This window comes from Anopheles funestus, chromosome 3RL, assembly GCF_943734845.2.
Source record: "Anopheles funestus chromosome 3RL, idAnoFuneDA-416_04, whole genome shotgun sequence".
In the NCBI taxonomy this organism is placed as follows: Eukaryota; Metazoa; Arthropoda; class Insecta; order Diptera; family Culicidae; genus Anopheles; species Anopheles funestus.
This window is the reverse complement of record NC_064599.1, coordinates 79,764,076-79,783,041: the sequence shown is the minus strand read 5'-3', so window position 1 is coordinate 79,783,041 and position 18,966 is coordinate 79,764,076. Positions and strand designations below refer to the sequence as shown.

At 41.5% G+C, this 18,966-nt stretch overlaps 1 protein-coding gene, 1 long non-coding RNA gene and 1 other non-coding gene across 9 annotated transcripts in view; 2 read left to right on the top strand and 1 right to left on the bottom strand.

Annotated features, from left to right (window-relative positions):
• Positions 1–18,966, top strand: part of LOC125770057 (MOXD1 homolog 2-like) — a 503,823-nt gene that overhangs the window by 105,672 nt on the left and 379,185 nt on the right. For all 7 annotated transcript variants that reach the window (XR_007419137.1, XR_007419135.1, XR_007419133.1 and 4 more), the window contains exon 4: positions 14,246–14,375. The gene's annotated coding sequence lies outside the window, so the exon portion shown is untranslated. The remainder of the gene's footprint in view (positions 1–14,245; positions 14,376–18,966) is intronic.
• Positions 15,413–17,250, bottom strand: LOC125770067 (uncharacterized). The gene is made up of 2 exons (XR_007419141.1): positions 16,759–17,250; positions 15,413–16,686 (listed from the first exon to the last, which is right to left on the bottom strand). It is a non-coding gene; the product is annotated as an uncharacterized LOC125770067 (long non-coding RNA).
• Positions 18,027–18,098, top strand: Trnam-cau (transfer RNA methionine (anticodon CAU)). Its single transcript has one exon. It is a non-coding gene; the product is annotated as a tRNA-Met (tRNA).

Genomic DNA, 18,966 nt, shown 5'->3' with positions numbered 1-18,966 from the left:
GACTTGTGCAAAAATTGCACAAAGGGTAAATAAATTGGCCACAATGCTAACACATCTTAGCACAATGTACCATTGAATTATTTTCTTTTCTCTTATATTCTGTTGTAATTTAGTTGTTATTTTACAATTTTTTATAATTTTATAATTAATTTAATGCTCTTTTTAGTCTTTTCTAATTTTTAACTTTTCTTTACATATTTAAAAATTCGTTGTTAACATTTTTTTATCATTATTTGATCAACTTTAGGTGTTTGATAATATATTTTTTTGTTTCAAGCAAATTTTTTTTTAATTTTTTGACCTTTCTTGCACTTAGCGTGCCTTTGTGTTGTTGGGTCGGTGTTGTACTAAATGACAAGAAATAATTACCTCATGTTCCAACTGCAACATCAAGGTGCGAACTGCAGATCGCAGAATGTCACGCAAAAAATAAAATCTAACGCTAATGGCTTTCCAACACTGAAACAAGACTATTTTTCTTATCTTTTGTGTTCAATAAACCAATGCCAAACCAATATATTAATTTGTATGGAAATGTATCCGCTTAATTGCTTGTTGCGAATGTTTAAATTCACATTCCGTGCGCCATTTCGTACGGATTGCTTCCAGAAAGGGATCAAAAATGTTTCCTTTTGCCGAAACCAAAATTGTGAAATCGACTAGTTCGAATTAAATGGATGTGTCACGAACAAACTGCTCGGTAGCGGTACAATAAAAGCTTCCAGCGTTGGAAAGGTTTTTGTATTTTTTTTCTTTGTCGATTTTCTCAACACCACTACTGTGCGTGATGAAAAAGCCATCAGAATGCAATTTGAATGCATCTCCCAATGCCGTCATAAAAATGAAAACAAATGGAAGTTTTATGTTGGTCGAATGGATTACGTTATTGCTCATTTCATTAGGCGGCGAAGCTTTAGCGTCCGGTGCTTTAGCTACCGGGGGAAGGGTTTTGTACATGTCCAGCCGGACCGAAGAGAATTGATATTTTATATCGCCGATCCAGTCCAAGCCGCGCGGTTTGCTAGGTTTGCCGGTTGAAGAAGCGGTGCAACTTTGTTCCCAACTATGCCCTTTTTGGAACGGTAGGATTTACAAAGAAACCCGTGGCCTGTGGTACCGTTCAGGTGCAATGCAGCTGTAATGGATGCAATAAAACTAATTCTGAAGTGTGGTATAAATTTAGCTGCTTCACACTTTGTCTTTGGTTGGCACTGGATCTAGAGGACGGGGGAAAAGAAATGAATAATGCATACGAACCCGATGCAACCTCCGAAATGGCCTTGTTTAACGCCTTCAAAATTGCTGTACCTCTATAACGATAAAAATCTAATCAGAACCACTTTTTCCAACACGCTCTGCACCGTTACTCACACGCCAAACCAGAGCACAAAAAAAACGCCCGATTTCTATCAAATGGATCTGTGTACAGTGGTTGCACCGTACTTTGAAGGTGTAACAAATTGGATGAAATCACCCAAAAACCTCCGAATAAAGCATGAAATCACCTCTCATCATGCAACGCTGCAAAATGGATTTGCATGAGCATTTACAATTCCCTGGTACGTCGAGGCGACGCTGTTCTTGGGGTTTATTTCAGTGGCGAATGCTATCACTCCTGAAGTGAAACCGAGGTATGGTCGAAGAAGGGCCCTGACAGGTTACAACAATGCTGCATTTGCTAGACGCAGCTCATGATAGAGAGAGAGAGACCTCCGCACAAATGTTTCAAAGCTCAGCAAGGACCTGCTTTCCAGCCAGCCATTTTCACATTGAATCTGACGGTAGTGTAGAAGAACTGAAATTTTCATGCAATACTGTTCTGTATCCTTTTGTACATCTCCGCACAAATCGTACAACCCGGACACAACAGACATGGTTGAGTTCCGTTTGTCGAGGGGGTTTTAGCCCATCGCCCATTGGAGAAGAAAGTCAATAAGTGAAAACGAAGTTGTCCGTTTGCTGATGTAGTCCTGGGGAACGGGAACCCTGGATTGGTGCATCTCCAACCAAGAAAGAAAATGTCCTTATGCACACCTTCACCAAAGCTCCGAAACACCTCGTGGAAAGTGAGATGAGCCCGGGAGAGAATGAAATTTACATTTATCTGGAAATTTTGTTCCATCTCCCAATAAATTATTCAAATTTGATCTTGATGCACTTGGGAGAAAAACGAAACTGGGCTTTCGCCGGCACTTCGAGTCGTCCGGGATATGTATTTGGAGAGGGGTTTGATTTTCCAAACGAAACGCTGTTATGCTTGATTACTTCAACAAGGCGTATTTACACCGGGGAAAAGTTCCACACTGTCTGGCGAGCGAAATGAGAAATAGAAAATTAAATTATTTAACTTACACCGGGAATTATTGGTATGACAATTTAAACAAGCCACGAATGCCGTGTTGGGACCACTAGACATCTGGAGGGAATTCTCCATCTCGCATTGATGCCGATTTGATGCTTTTGAAAAACACACAATCTACTTTATCGTCTGAATGGTTTGTTTGCATTTGCAGTGCGGGAGTTAAGATTTATGTACTTTTTTCTTTCTTCATCTACAACCTTTTTTGGGGGAGGGAGAGAGAGTTTGTGGATCACCTTAAGAAATAGTTGAAGGTGGTGTTTGAAGAGGTGGATCGGCAGAGGAAGGATTATGCATTTTTCTTCACGTGGGTGGCGAAAAAGCCATTCTTTTGAGAAGAAAAATAGCTACAACCAGAGCAACCGGTGGAAGAAACTGCACTGCAGCGAGTGGCCCGACCATGTCACGATGTGTCATTAGCGATAAATTAAAACGGACTGGTTGCGGCTGCTGCGGTCGGCCCAACTTGAAGATATTGAAATTCACCGTCCGAAAAGGGTACGGATGAAACGGAAACCCTTTGGGAGGTCGCACTAAGGTGGGGGAAAAACACTAACCCAGAGACACACGGGAACCCACTAGGTGGAAGGAGATTTAGTGTCAGAAAAGTTAGTGTTTCCCGTCCGTCTTGTCTATATAACCCTGCACACCGCGCAAAACATGATATGACGGCTTCGTTCCCTAAGCGATCGTTGCACAATTGGTGCGATATTTATTTTTATCGTCTGCTAATGGGGAATGGTTTAAGCTATACAGACGGGTTCGCTTGGATATAATTCGATAGATGGTAGAAGGGATCGATTTGACAGACAAGCAGCTCGGTGTGTGTTTTGGAGCGGTGAGTAAAATGGAACAGAAGCCGGGTGTGATTCATAACTCGGTCAGTGGGTTGTTGGATAAGGTAAGCATACGGTGAAGTTGTGCAATAATCTGTTTAGCTGACGTTCGGTAAAAATGTAAGATTAGAATACTTAATTTTAGTTGACTTCTGGAGCTGTACATTCACAAATAGCTCCACCGTTTTGTGTCTATCAAATCTGATCTTTTTTGCTGTCTTTCGCTTGCTCGGTATTTAATTTTTAGGGCAAAATAGGTGGCGAAGATCTATTGAAAAAATTAATTGCGGATCAGAATTCTTCAATAATTCTTCCATTTACTTCGTCCTGTGGAGGTCATAGTTTGTGGTTCACACTTTTCGCCCGCTATCAATTTCAAGTAAAAAGGAAATATCTAATATTTTCCAAAACAACTCAGATACGCGCATCAAATATGGTTTAAATAAGCGTCTATTTAATCCACTCGAATCCCGTCCATTATTGATCAACCTCATAACCTTGAATAAGTGAACGAAAAACTCTCACCGCAACTGAGCGCAACAAAATGCAGCGTAAAATTCTATGGTGAGTTTGTATCATGTACATGATTTATGCACCTTTTTTTTAAATGCATTTTATTAAACTTTATTTTTTGCTTGTTGAGTTTATTTATCATCCCACGCAACATGCTGCCAGGAAGCGGCGCAGTGAGAGAAGCTTTTGTGTTTTTCCTCTGTTCTAGCACAGTTCGGCTTCCGCTATCACACACGTGTGCGAATGTGTATGCAGGATATGTTTTGTATGTGGTGTGGCATAAAAAACCCTTACTATCCCAAAAAAGGTGCAAGAAGAACACATCGAAGCACATATCAACAGCTTCATTTTTGTGTCATAAATTATGCAGATTGTTTAAACAACTCTTGAATCTCCTCTCGGCAGGATGGGGAGATATGGGTGGCAAAGGTACAGGTGGAGGTGGAATTTATAATCAATGCTCATAATTTATGAAGCGCATGGTGCTGCTGCCTAGCTGCATCAGTCACATTCAGTCGAAATGCGTACCGAGCGACAACAGCAACGGCACCGCTGGATAATGACAGCTTCCGGAGCGGATTGTGTAAGTCATAAAGCAACGGTTGGCAAACGGTTTGTTGCACGTGATACCGGAAGATCATTGCAAAACAGGAATGATATTTACTGTGTTGATGTTTCGTACACTAGCATGAGGACTAAAAAAAATCCCCCGCATTATATCGACCACTAAACATGAGCACACACGTGCTAACTTCAAAGCGTGTTACTATGTTACAAGTAGGATGTCACCCGAAGGATGTCATCTTCATCCTTCTGACACTGACATCAACATCTGACCTCAGGGTGGACTTGGGTTGATATATGCAGTATCTTACTCTGGCTCCCACTACACCAAACGGCTACAATCTTCAAGATGCATCTTCATTAAACGTTTGACAGGATCAAGAAAAGGCCAGTTCACCTTCACCGCCTCACGACTGCCGACCGGTTTGCTTGAGTGTCGTGCCAACATCCATAGTCCAACGACCGGTGATGGTTGATTTCTGTTATCGGCGGTAATATTGGAATAGATTGATACCAGCACGATAGAATGGTATGCAAAATCCCCGACCTGCTGGTATTGCTGAGATGAGATGTTTCTGACCTTCGTTTTACCACTTGAGAATGATGCCCGATGGAGAGGACTTTGTAGCCCCTTAATTGATGAAACCCCGGGATAGGGATTCGAAACTTTGGTTTGATTAATTGTGATACATCTGACCAAACGGCCATATCCGTCCATTTGCATCCTTCTGTAAAGGATGCTCTTGCGTTGTAAATCATTCAATTAATTGAAACCCGGTGCGAAAACCCCGTGCAAAACCGAAGGCAAGATCTGTGTGTCGGGATTTGTGTGATTTGATTGTGGTGCTTCCACTGGTTTGTGGTCGAATCGCTGGGCGAATTGATTTCAATTCCACCGGAATGTTTCAAGCAACGCGAGCGATAGGAATTCCACCTCTGAGGAGGTTTCGATTGTTTTACATGTTTTAGTGGTATTGTTTTTTTTCTCTTTCAAACCCCAGAGCTTTCTGGGGAACAACCGCATTAATCATTTCAATTATTCACGCCTCATTTCCACTCGTCTTTGTCTTGTAAGATTCGTTCTAGAAATGCATCTACTAATCGTGTAGCTTAACCACCCGAATGGTAGACTTTAGCGCGCACCCGGGAGGGAAGGAAAAGCGTATAAAATTTCCCAAAAATTGAATGAAATCTCTCATTCTAAACAAATGATCCGTCCGTAGAAGATGATTTAGCTTCGGATCTAGTTACGCGTACGCTCGGGGAGCCTAACCTAACTGAAACGAAACCGAAACGATCACCGATACCTTGGCGTCCCATGTTTGTGGTTGCCGTTCTGGAACACGATTTAAATCGTGTTACGCAAGAGTGTGGCTGTGTGTCCGGAACCCGGGCGGGTTTTGTTTTAATGCTCGTCCGTAAGTGTGCGCATCGAATCGAAGGGGTTTGGGTTTCCGTTTGCGGTGGTTCGCAGCAGATTATGCGCTCGATTCATTAACGAAGTTGCTGCCGCTACCCTGCTTAAGGGCCGGAGGATTTATGTGCGTGTCTAGGCGCCGGATTTTCGGTTTCTTGTTTTTTTAAGGTGTCTTTACGAAAAGTGTCTATCGATGGGTTACAAGCCCTTGAAATTGGGTTTAGGTTAATTGATTAGCGCACTAATGAATCGTGAAGGAATTATGAAGTTATTATTGATTTTTTGAAGGTTCTCTTCGCTTCGGGAAGGCTATTTCAAGCTTCATCCAAGGTTGATAGAATAGTCTTTTAAAAAATATAATCTCTGCATCAAATTTAGATAATCCTCAACCCTTCCAATTAATAACAAGTTTTTTATGTTTTCCAAAATTTTATTGATTTTTTTATACTTCATAGTTTTATATTTTTTTATTTATAATTTTTGTTTTGTAACAAATTTACGCGATTTAAATTAATTTAAAAAATGACAGAGAACTAGATTTATTCGATGAAGCAATTTATGAAATGAATATGATTTTTTAGTCACCATTCCTTTATTAATACCATTTACCGAACATTAACAACGAAATGAAATTGAGTCAGCACCGTTCAGGGAATAATTTCCGCATCCAATCACTATGTACATAATAGAAAATTGCTCTAACTCACCCAATAATTCATGCAGCAAGAATCATTATCACTGCAATCATCTCAATGCAGTGCGCTGTGACTCATTCGCTTGTCCGATGTCCCATGCCTTTGCAACGAATTTTCAATCGAGTCTTCCCTTAAGCGCTACCCCGCTAAACACTACCCTCAACAACAGGAATACGGCATGATTGCTCCTTGGAGACCCTCCCGAAAACTCGCGCAGTTCAATCGTCAATCGCTGTGCTGCCCATTTTCCATTTCCGAACAGGAAAATCGAGCATTCACGCGAGCTGATTGCACAACAAACCGCCAACGCCGCCACCATCACTGGCCATCACCATCTAACAATTAGCTCTGGCCACTTGGTGTATGTGTGTGTGTGTGTGTGTTTGTCTGTATTTGCACCAACATTGCATTGGTCGCATCGCTAATTAGGTCAATGATCAGAGATCCTCTGATGCTCGGGAATGAATATCCTGTATATGGTTTACTTCTGCGGTAGTGGCCATTAGGGCGCCAACACTCAATCACACACTCGCTCAAACACACACACACACGCACACGACCGCGTGGTTGACTTTCCAAACGGGCGCCATTAAGTGCCGATGCCATTGTTTGCGGTACATTCCGTACGTGTCCGTGCCATTGCGGGACAAATATTTATAATGAGAGATCAATTTCCATCTTAATCATAATAATGATTGATAAACACTGAAAGTCAATTTATTCCAGTGCACGGTGATGGTCACTGTCTCCTTTCGGTTCCAGCCAGTGTTCCAGTGCTAGCTGGTGCATTGGCCAAGGATGGTGTGCCGTGATTTGCAACCTGATATGTTGTGCCATCCTCCTTCCTCAAAGGTTCCGCAACAGGGCAAGGGCAGCGTCTGTCTTGGAAACCGTTCTCGACCTCGACAGCAGTGAGAACGCGCTGTGTGTATGTGTGTGACGCGCATATAAAGTAAATGCAAATTGATATGTTAATTACTATGCAAATAAAACGCTACTGTCATCTCCGTCGTGGCGTCTCCCGTACGGTGGGAGAAGGAATCCGTCATGCAAAGGCGGTTAATTTGTACAAACAACGATAAACGAATGGTCGTGAGTGGCGCTACAGGAAGGGCACTATTGACTGTGATTGTGCATGCTACAAACTGGTCGTTTTTCCCTGTGAAAATTGAAGAAGAATTTTTCTATCCAAAAACCTTAGCCAATTGCTTGTTTTCTCCACACGTAGTATATGAAATTAATTGTTTGAAAATTTTTATGAAAAACTATGTCAACTATATCCGGTTTGGCATAAAAAAACATTTATTTAAAATTAGTCTTCTAATATTCCAACTAGGACATTACATGGGTATGGAACATTTGTTTACATCGACTGTATGTCTAATAAATGGCGTCATCATTGCAAACATGCCCATGCGTGGTGACTGCAGTAAAAAGGAATGGTGAATGTTTCTTCCCTTCCTTAGACGCCCTGGAAGATTGCAATGCTCACCGAGTGCGTACATGTAACATTCAATCACGTCCACTTGGTTGCACCTTCTGCTGCAAGAAAAACTGCTATTTTTGCAGTCAAAGCACCATTGGTAAGAGTTGGAAAAAGTGGTAATACTTTTTATGGTCAGTTTAAAATAAATATATTTTTTGTTAATTTACAAAGCGCAAAAAACATTACATTATTATTCACAAAACACTTGTACAATTGATAAAAATGTAAAAAAAGATACAAAAAAGATTACTTTTTCAGAAAAGATTACAAATAAACAATAAATATACAAACAAAATGCAAAAAGATAACAAAAAAATTAAACATTCATTGTAAAAAACAACAATTTGTAAAAAAAAACACTCAACAAAACGTAACAAAAAAATTTGACTGGTAGAAAGACGAAACAAAATATAGAGACAAAGAGGTAAAATAAGTTATGTAAAATTTATTTCAATTTCAATAAGGAAACAATTGTTACTGCTAAATAAATAAGTTAAGAACTGTAAAAAAACACAACAAAATAGGTAAAATTAAAAAGGCTATTATATTCCTATAAAGTCCCACTGTTCCACCTGTTCGAATAATCGAACTCTTTCAACCATTTTCCTGCCGCCACGCACTGTTCCTGCTCGCAATGAAATTACGTTCAAATTTGCTAAACACTCATCAGCATCTTGTCGTATTATCAACCCGAAATGAAAGCACACACGCGATTAAAGGGAAGGCAACATGAGTATGGAAGAAAATAAAAAACTCCATATTTCTTGCGCAATGTCTTCTGTCCGGCCCCTACAGGGCAGGCAGCGGACCACAGGAGGTGGTATCGTTCGTCGCTCGTTAGTCGTATGCCGTTAGGTTTCATTTCGTTCCATTTTATTGGCTAATTAGAAAACGAACTCATGTTCGATGGTTTTGCCGTCCTTCCTTTTACCGAATGGGGTTGGTGGAAGCACCTCAAGAAGGTTTGCGCGAAACGTTCCCATAGGATGTCCTCCAGTACCTCCACAGTTTACCCCAGGTGAAAAACCCACTCTCACATAAACGGCCCATGAATGGTTCGATGTTGAGCCGTAAAATAGGCGATCAATAAAACTGTTACCATTTTTCTCTCCTTGTCTGCTCTCCTTTATTTCTTCCTCCTTTAAGGCCGCTTAGTGCAAACCTGTGCACACGGCACATGGCCATCAGTTGCAACATTGCGTTTAAAAAATGAATGCGTATGAATAAGGAACGGAACTCGGTTGATACTCGGCTTCGCGGCCAGAACAACCAGCGAACGATGGACCCGATCGAGCACATTCCAGCGTTGAGGTAGGTCCCGGGCGTTGATCGATTTTATTCGACTTTCTTCAATCCCCGGCGACGCTAGTACCGTCGTCGATGACCTGTCCCAGTCTGCTTGCCCGCAGCGGTTGTGGCAGAAGAAGGTTGATGCTCGTAATTTATGCATGGTGAGTAATACCGCTGACAAGCGTGTGCCGTGCAGGTGGAAGACAGAACGAACGGGGTTTGTGCACTTGATTGTTAACCTGACAGGTTTTACTGCACTTTTGCGCGAACCGGACGCGAACCTGTAGGGTTGAACGATGTGGTCAATCTCAATGCATGGAGAACGTACTGTTTGAAGTCAACACGATGCTGGCAGTTGTGTGTAAGTAATGGAAACTTACAGACAGGATACACACTTTTATTCGCGTTAGTTTCAATTCCGTGCGGAAGGATACGAAATGTTGCGGGTGGTGCTGACCTGTCGATTCGGGCATGCTTGTACCATTAGCTAATTTACCTTCGATATCGTGACTAATGAGTGCTTGATACTGTGGTCCATTTGTTCGACGAATGCTTTAACGTTTCAATCCATTACGAACGCTAATTGGGTAATTGCAAGAATTCATTTACTGATGTGCAATGTATTTTTTTTTTGAGCAAATGTTCTGGTTTTGGAGTTGATTATGAAGTCATGTTTTGGTTAATGTTCCAAAGAGAGTTTGAAAACAATAGTTTACAGTTAGTGTCCCGGTTTTCTGAATAAAATGTTCTACTTTGTTGCGAATATTGGGGAATGCTCCAAATTCTGAGGGATATTTATTGGAACTTTATGAAACGTTGGCCTTTCTTTCTTGCTGCTTTCAATTCCAAGTAATTCTCCTAGTTTTAGCCATTAGCATCTCCAAGTATTGATAAAAGTTCGTCATTTTTCCTTGTTACTTGGAATTCCTTTTTATTCTCCTAGTTTTAGCCATTGGCTCCCCCAAGTATTGATAACAACTAGTGACATGATATCGTTAGAATACCTTGGAAATCGTCATATCTCAATCATCATTTTTGGTTGAGAACCCAAAAAATTACAGCTTGTACAACATGTCAATCCACGCATATCTGGTTTCGACTAACTCTGTGTACATATCACTAATCATCGTCAAACCGTAGCATTTATTGATGCGAATCGCTTTTACCATCGCCACATCAGGTGGAAAATTGCTGTACCATACGTGAGATTATTTCGGTTCTTCAGCTCTACACGAATTGTGGACGGATTAATACACTCCAATATGTATTAATTTCATTAGGGCACCGTCTTCCGGTTCTGCAGCAACTTTGCACGGGGTAAAGACGCATTCGTTTCGTGAACATTAATCCTACAAAGGGGAGCACTACTCCACGCCTCTTTCGATGTCCCGTTTTGAAACCCTGCCACTTCACAATCGTATCGTAAATCAATCACAGAACCGTGCGTGGATTTTTCACGGTTAATTACGCGCTCTTTTCCTGTTCAGTGCGTTTTTGCCGTGTGCGTGATTGATTCCTTGTGTGCTGGTATGTCGCCAACCGTCTGTAGTCGGTGGAATTGTAAATTTTCAATAAACCCATACAGCCGGAAACACCCACCCACGAAATGAGTTAATCGAACCGCGGGCGGCTTTTGACAAATGTCACAAACGAAACAGTATCGCAGTAACTCCTGGGACCTGGGTGTAGGAGTCCGATTGGAATTCTGTCGCAGTAAACATCACACGCACACAAACATTCGGCATACCCTGAATTACCCGTTTTCCAAGATGGTTTGGCATTTCTATCCTGAAAGTGAAAGGGCTTCTTCCTTCGCTTGTTCGGTACTCAATTTCCACAAATCATCGATTGCCACAAAGCCGTGGCAGGGACGCACGACCACCGTCTCCGGTCTCTGACGTATCCACGTATCGGAGTGGAATCAATCGACGGAAACTGTCATGTGTGTTACCGGGTTTCTTCCGCTCAACGCATCACGCTTCATTTCGTGATTGTAACTGATTTTCGCAATGCTGTGCCGCGCGCTGGTGGGATGGATATTTCGCCCGAAGTTTTACGAACTCGCCCCCGTACTAAGATAAAAAGAAAACCCCCGTGGCATGCCTGCAGAGAGGGAGCTGATTGACTTTTTGTGCGTGTGTTTTTTTTTGTTCTCTCTACTGCTAGCTCTTTTTGTGACGTTTCCAATGCCTTTTTATTTGCGACTTTAGGAGCGTTTGTTTTTACCCGGAAAACACGTCCTGAGAAAATGGTTCGGAAGTAACCTACCAGGAAAACACATCGGCACAATCGGTTTGTTGTGTGTGAGGAACATGATGTTGTGCCTTTGGTATAGTCTAAACGCGCGTCGTGCCATGTTATTGGGACGCATGAAAAACACGCCAGACATAAAACATTCACCGTGAGCGAATTACGGCACAATTTTCTTCAAGAATACACAACAAAAAAAGACCTCCCCATGTGCAGAACTTGCTACGGTAGGGTCAGAATTCGTCTAAAAAAACGAAAACCTTTCGAAGGAAATTGGAACTGGACCTGTTTTTCCAAAGACGATCGATAGCGAAGTCGTCGCTGCATGCTTAAATCAAGATAATCGAATCAAGATTAGGACGACGTGCTACGTGACGGAAAGCAATGTCTCGAGTATGAGTATGAGTGTGTGTGTGTGTGTTTTTTGCTGAGACCATTGCCGCCATCACTAGCTGACTCTCGTTTCAAATTCCCTTAGCATCCTTTCCCAGCCCATTGAGACCATTGATGACTCCCACGTCCCGATGTTTGCTGCCGGGGCTTGGTGGACGACGAACATACGAAAGCAAATTGTACGAACATAAATTGGCACCGATATGTTATTGTTATTGCGTTTGAAGTTACAATGTCGTGATTGTACGGATGGAGCGGTACGGCGGTATGTCTCTTGGAATGCGTTCGCCTACGGTGAGCTATTGCTTATGCACCGAACCGTCTTGTTGTAAGACGTTTTGATCAATGTAATGAACATGATCAAAAGATGTCTACAGTGGTGGCTCCAAGCGATGGCAGATACTGTGGAAAGCTGCATCGTGTGTGTGGAAGGATTAAAATTATGGAAAGGTAGTCACCTATCAATTAATACCCGACAATAAGGCACCTCGAAACATAAATCGTTATGGAAGTCAAATCCGACCTCCACAATCTGTTTTCATAACTGAAGCATCTTACTAAAAGACATCGCTTAAAAACATAAAAGAGGCATTAGAAATGAAGTAGAAAATCATCCTTGTTTAAGCCTGATTTACAGCATCTTCTCCGAACTAACTGATTCTTGACTGTCGAAGGTACTGGCGTCCATTTGCGGGATCTGCACTCGAATCTTCTAGCGATTCGTAATTATTTGAGGCAAATTAAAACCGATTCTCTGCTCAAGATTCGCGCCTATAACACTTTGAACGAAGCACAAACTCAAACACAAAACCAACGAGGAACGAGACCGACCGAAACGAAATCATTTGCTAAAGCTCGAATGTCCTATTTTCACGGATTTCAGCTCGGCTCACAGAACATTCAATTAATTATAGTTATTGCTTTTAATTCCTTTCGCCCAAACACCCAAAACCCCCGGTCCTAGTGTTTGGTGGTGCACAATCATGCCAAGGAAAACTGGGCAGAGAAAACTTTCTTCCTGAAGGCTTGCGTTTCACTTCTTCCATCGGTGGAAAGATTTTTCGTGCAGCCGGAAATCGGAAGTCCTGCCTCCTTGGACGACACCCAGAACATTGGAGGAGTAGAAACACAGCATGTACTTACCCCTTTTTAGCTCGAGAGCTTAGCTTCTTGCTGGCTGTACCCGTGGCCCTTAAGCCTCGGTGGCTGCTAAAAGGATATCTTGTTTCATCTTGACATTGTGTGCCTTTGAGTCTTGTCCCGGCACCCAGTTTTGCGGTAACTCAAATGCGGAAAGGATTGTACGGAAGGATTTTGTTCGGTTCCATCGCTGTAGCACCAGAGCGGTATCAGCAAACATAGACGGATTTGCTGTTTGAGACAATACTCAGATTATTGTGTTACATAAGTAGAATTAAATCTTGGAAATTGTCCGTATTCGTCCACGCTTAGGTTGTGGGTATCTGCCGGGTACTGGGTGTGCGGCTGTAAGACGGACATCTTTCTCGCTCCCATGGCCATGGGAAATCCTTGGAGTCATTTGGTCTCTTCGGCGTTTTGTGTTTGTGTGTGTCCATCGAGCGCAAGGATAAAGAGTGGAAATGACTTGAAAGTCCTTTGGGAGCTTTGAACATGATTGTTTCCCCCGTTCGGAAGCGAACGTTGCATTTGCTGCTAATGGTTGTATGTGAGTGAAGCTCTAATTCCTGGAATTTAACACTGGGAAGCCATTTACAGTCGAACGTTATTTGTTGTCGTCCTTTTTTTCATAGTTGAATTATTATTTGTGCTTAAATTGGTTCTGTTTGGAGAACATTCCTTTTTTCCTGGTTGTCAAACAAAAGGATATTACTTTATTACTAAGGTATAGAAAATACTCCAGTATGATTCTGCTTAGGAACTGTTATTTAGGATAATCTATTTGTGTGTGTTCGAGAGAAGTAATAGTACATTAAAGTCTTTTGGTTCCATAAATGTGCTTTGATGTTCCAACGGTTGCATTTTTTTATCTACATTTTTGTTAAATAATACCTGTTTTTCTGAGAGCTATTAAAATGCAACAAATGTGCAAGGTAACAGAGAGTCATCCAGTTTCTCCTTAGGACAGCATTTTTAATTAAAATATTTCCCCCCGGTTTCGTGCTGCCTGCAGCGAAGTTTGTTTTAAGAAATGACTTTGCTAACTAGTGCAAAAGAATAAACCGGTCCATTAGCTGGGACACGCCTGAGTGATACAGGATACAGGCAAAAAGACTTACACAGAGATGCCCACACATCAAGAACGAACAATATCAAGCATCAGGTGGCAATGAGGCAGCAGCAGTAGAAGCAGAATGGACGACCATGTATAGCGGGAAAAGAAGAATAACAAACGATATTTAAACAGTTTGGAAAATGATTTTAATATGAAAGCATAATATTTGTTTTCTATTATATCTGCAGAACTGATGGGTATCCGCACACCTTTCCGCCATCCATCCATCCAGCGGCTCCACAAGATGCTCATCCCGAACCTCGACAGCAAATCGAAGTGACATGCCACCGAACACTCAGGGAACACACTGCACTGATGGTAAGCGAAACGCCGCACGAAGAACCATTTTCCTGCGCCATCATGCTCCCATCACACGAGGTAGATTGAAATGATATTCCACCGTTGATGGAACACGTGGTGGTGATGGTATTAAGAATTCTGTTACCATTTTTTTTGTAAGTCTTCTCCATCCCCTGTACAAGCCCTTCCACCTTCAGGCGATCTCGAAACCGTGATGGCGAGGGAGAGAGTACCGGACCGGGGAACGCTGTTTAACGCTCTGTGGGCGTTTAGCGGGTTTTGTGGAGGTATATCCGTGGCATCTTCCACCGGTGTCAGCTTGACAGGCGGATTGGTCTGCGCCATTTAGAGAGACTGGTGGTCTCGTTTGTTGTTGTTTTACCCTTTCTTTGCTTTATTTCTTTTGTGGAACGATCAGACGATCACGAGCATCGCCGTCCGACAAATAGCCATTTCATCCTTCATCACCGTCATCGTGAAGGTATGATACACACTACAACATTCCCTCCACGCGATGCGAAACCTCGTGCAAGGGCCACGGGAGTCAACTAGAGCCTCACGGGGCTGTTTACCTTTGTCTCAGGCCACCTTTTTGGGGCTCTTTAAGACTTGGCTTTGGTCGGGGTGTTTATCGTTGACCCTTTCTGTTGGTGGAATGAATGGGATTGATTTCATGTGGATGTGGCATATTTTTGTGTTTTCTATTTGTAGAATGAGATTTTTTATTAGAAGCTGCAAGATTGTCGCAGGTGATGTGACGTAGACTAAACTCTTTCAACGATTTCTCTTGAAGTTCCTATGTCTGGTTCTTACTTTACTTGTTTTTTTTAAATTATCAGAAACTTTAATTTTTGAATGAAAATAGAAGCTTTGTTTTATTTGCCTCGGGTCAGATTTATCTTTATTTCATTTTACATTTTCTTTTTAGCTTTTTAGCTTCAAACTGTTCTGCGATCTATATTCTATGGAGCTTTATTTTCCCTTTTCAGATTATATTTTTCAACCTTTTTGTCTATTTTCTAACATTTCTTTTAGAATTAATACTAAAAGCATGATTATAACGATTGAAAAAGAGTGATTTTTTATCAATTATAACGTACATCCGATCGTGTACTAAAAAAAAACACATGTGCGATAAATTTTTACAACTAGAATGTTTTCAGTAATTGCACCACTTTTCCAGCATCATTTTTCACCGTAACGAATCAAAATCAAACGAACGATCCAAACGGTCGATAAGGGAACATGTTAGCAAAAGTTTAACACCAATCAATGCTCCAAATCTCGTGCAAATCATGTTCCACCCTTCCCGGCATAAGACGGCCTGGCACGGTTACGGTGTATTATAATGATGACGATGACGTTGATGATTCTGTTCCACTTATCAGCATCTGGTTTCAAGCATCGCTATCACATCCGTGCTGCCACTCGGGGAAGGCTGAAATGATCTTGAAATTTCATTCTATGTTTTGACAACGATCATTAATTTCAATACACGTCACACGAATGATGGTTGGGAAGTGTGGGTAGAAGCGAAGAGCCCTTTTTGTGAAGCATCGGACTAAAGGCAAGTGTTTCTATTATTTTATTTATGATTTTGCTTATTTTTTCCCAAAGTGCCTTAAAGTATGAAACAAAGTGACCATCCTTTGTAGCGGTCACAGCTGTTTGGCGGATGTGGCCGATAGGATGGGTGTTTTTGTTTTGTTTTGTTTTCTTGCCTTATCGTCTACTACCTAAACAAAACCTATTTTCCATTCCGGCGTACTCATCGTCCGATTGACAGAATCGTGTCTAGGGAATCAATATTTAGTTTAGTGGAAAGAAAACCGATCGCAGCGTGATTCTCTCCATCGAGGGGACGCTGAACGACGTTGCGTTGAGTTATTTATTCTCCATAAAGAATTCAATCGGTGCAATCGGGCAATCTGTGGCGTTGATCGCACATAATTCAATACAGATTCCATTAAAAAACGGTTTTTAACGCGCTTTTTTTATCACCGAGTTGAAGAAAAGGTGCGGAAAATTATCTCTCGGGAGGGACACGCTTTTCGCACAGTTTTTCAATTCTCTCTAACCTAATGTTTGGGGCAAGGTGTTCAGATGCACCACGTTTTTGGCTGTTGGCACTCGATTGTATCGATTGTTCTATTTGGCACTGACAGCAACCTCATTCCCCATCGGAATGATTTTATACAATCAGATGAATGTGATGCTGTGACGTCGGTACGTCGTGGAAATGAATTTTTTCTTCATAATATTGCTATTTTTCGATTGAAGATTATTTTCGCCATTTGCTATCGTGACGTCTTTAGCTATCCACATGATTCTGGAATAATACAAATTTAGTTTAATTTTAATAAATTTAACAATTACTTACATGTTAAAAAAATAATTTTACCTGCATAAGTGTGCGTATTTTGCACATACTATTTTTTCCATGCCTGCTCTCACCCGTGACAGTAATTCTCTTACCACGATGCACAAGCGCTCTCTATTCTAAATTTGGCAATCAGTGTATCCTTTTCTCTCCTTTTGCATGTTCTAGTATTAGTTACGCTCTCCCCTGTTCGGTCTCATTAGTCGATTTAACCATCACACCTGCAAGCAACCTGGAAGAAGTAAACGTAGCAGTAAGCGAACGCACAATCTTTGACTTTGGTAATCATAAATCACAATTAAATCTTTATTTAAAACCTAACAAACTGAGCAGAGGATGTGATCCACGTTTTGCTCTTTGCCTGTGTTCTCTTCCATGTATGGTGTGTCGTTTACTTTACTTAGCTACGATCAACACACACGCGGGTTATGGGACGATCGACAGCCTTTTAGTTCAGCAGGAACGTCAACGGAGAGGGAAGAGCAAAAGACAACGCGAAAACAAACATTGATACAAGCAGTGCGGTGTGTGTGTTATTAAATGCCTATGTTTAAGCTGAAGCGTTCACAACCTAATCGAACGCACGAGCTGTCGGATGAAATATAGTTTATCTAATAGTTTACTTTATGATAGTGTTCCCAAAATCTTCCAAAGACGGTACGTTTTGTTTATTCCGGTTGAATGGCCTCTACCAATGCGTGCGTGCGTGTGTTACGGGACTAAATTGTGTGCCCTTTTTATCCACAAAGTGTGTTCGAACTATGTTTCGTCTTTTAAAAAATCGTTCTCGATCGCGTTCAGTGTTGTGTGGTGGATGGATTATCAAAAACTTCCTTCATGTCCATGCGGTACGGTACCGAGAAGGTGATCGATCGTACGGCGGCGTCTATTTTCCGTCCTTTATTTGTCCTCCGGAAGCATCGGCGTCCCGCGGACGCAGGTTTTGAGGTTAGTGCGATAAGCGTGTGTTGGTGTGCTTGGGTTACCGCTTGTGCGTTGTGTTACGGTGATAAGAGTGATGCGTGTGCGGGTTTTTGACAAGCAGTGCGTTTTAAATGACTTTAGTTCCGCGATTAGAACATTAATTGAATGAAAAACAGATAACGAAAAGTGTTTCGATGATTGAATTTAAATCAGTTTTTATTTCGACAAACATTTAATACATGTAATTCATGTCACTAATCAGCAATGGCGTGGCGTGCGTAGCAGCAATGGCGTGATATCTAAGTGTGTGAGAGAGAGATATCTAAGTGCTTCAAAAAGGTAAGAGAGCGTTGCATACGTCATGGAGCAGAGTGGCGCAGTGGAAGCGTGCTGGGCCCATAACCCAGAGGTCCGTAGATCGAAACTACGTTCTGCTATGAGTTTCGCATTACTTTTTTTTCATTTACAGAGTATCGCGAAAGCAGTTTTTATTGTACTCATTCTATTGCGTTTTTATTGTGACATTTTTATATTTTGATAACAGATTTTTTGCGAACTTTTTCATCCGAATTTAATTTTTTTTACATGGAATTGTAATCAAAAACTGTACACAAATGGTACTAAGTATTGCCAAACCCAGTCTCTTTTGTTTCTATATAATAAAAATAAACATGAGGTGTGCTTGTTTTGCTCAAACTGTATACTCAGAAACTATCCCTGACTTCCCTTTGAACTAACAATTGGCTTGTTAGAAGCGCTTGTTACACGCCCTCTTATGAAAGTTTTTATAATAAAAATAACATTAAAAGTCAAAATCAATGTTTGGTTTGACCGTACGGCGAGATTGTACGACTACCAGGAATTCAACAGCTGCCGCTCCGTTTGTTAGTTTGCCCTTTTGTTGTATTAATTTATTTTTTCGAAAATCAAACAAAGTCCATACCAGCATCCGGAGTGTTCTGGAATGAAAACACCTGGAATGCTATCGGTTCTTGTCATCATGGGACGATGGTTTTTGTGATATCCTTTCGGTAACCAAGGATCTCGAAGGGCTGAGATATAAATGGATAATGGAATGATCGGTCAATCCTGTCGCGCTGTATCCTTCCACGCTTCACCCTAACATCCCTAAGGAGCATGGCCCTTAATTCCCATGTTTTCTGCCGGATCGGGTCGGTTATTGTCACCGCAAAAAGGGAGCAAAAGATGACATCGACTTGTTGTCCTTTCTTGGTTTCACAAAATTATCACATTATGCACCGGTACGATCCGGGGGTTCACCTGGTCCTTGACTACCTACCTGTG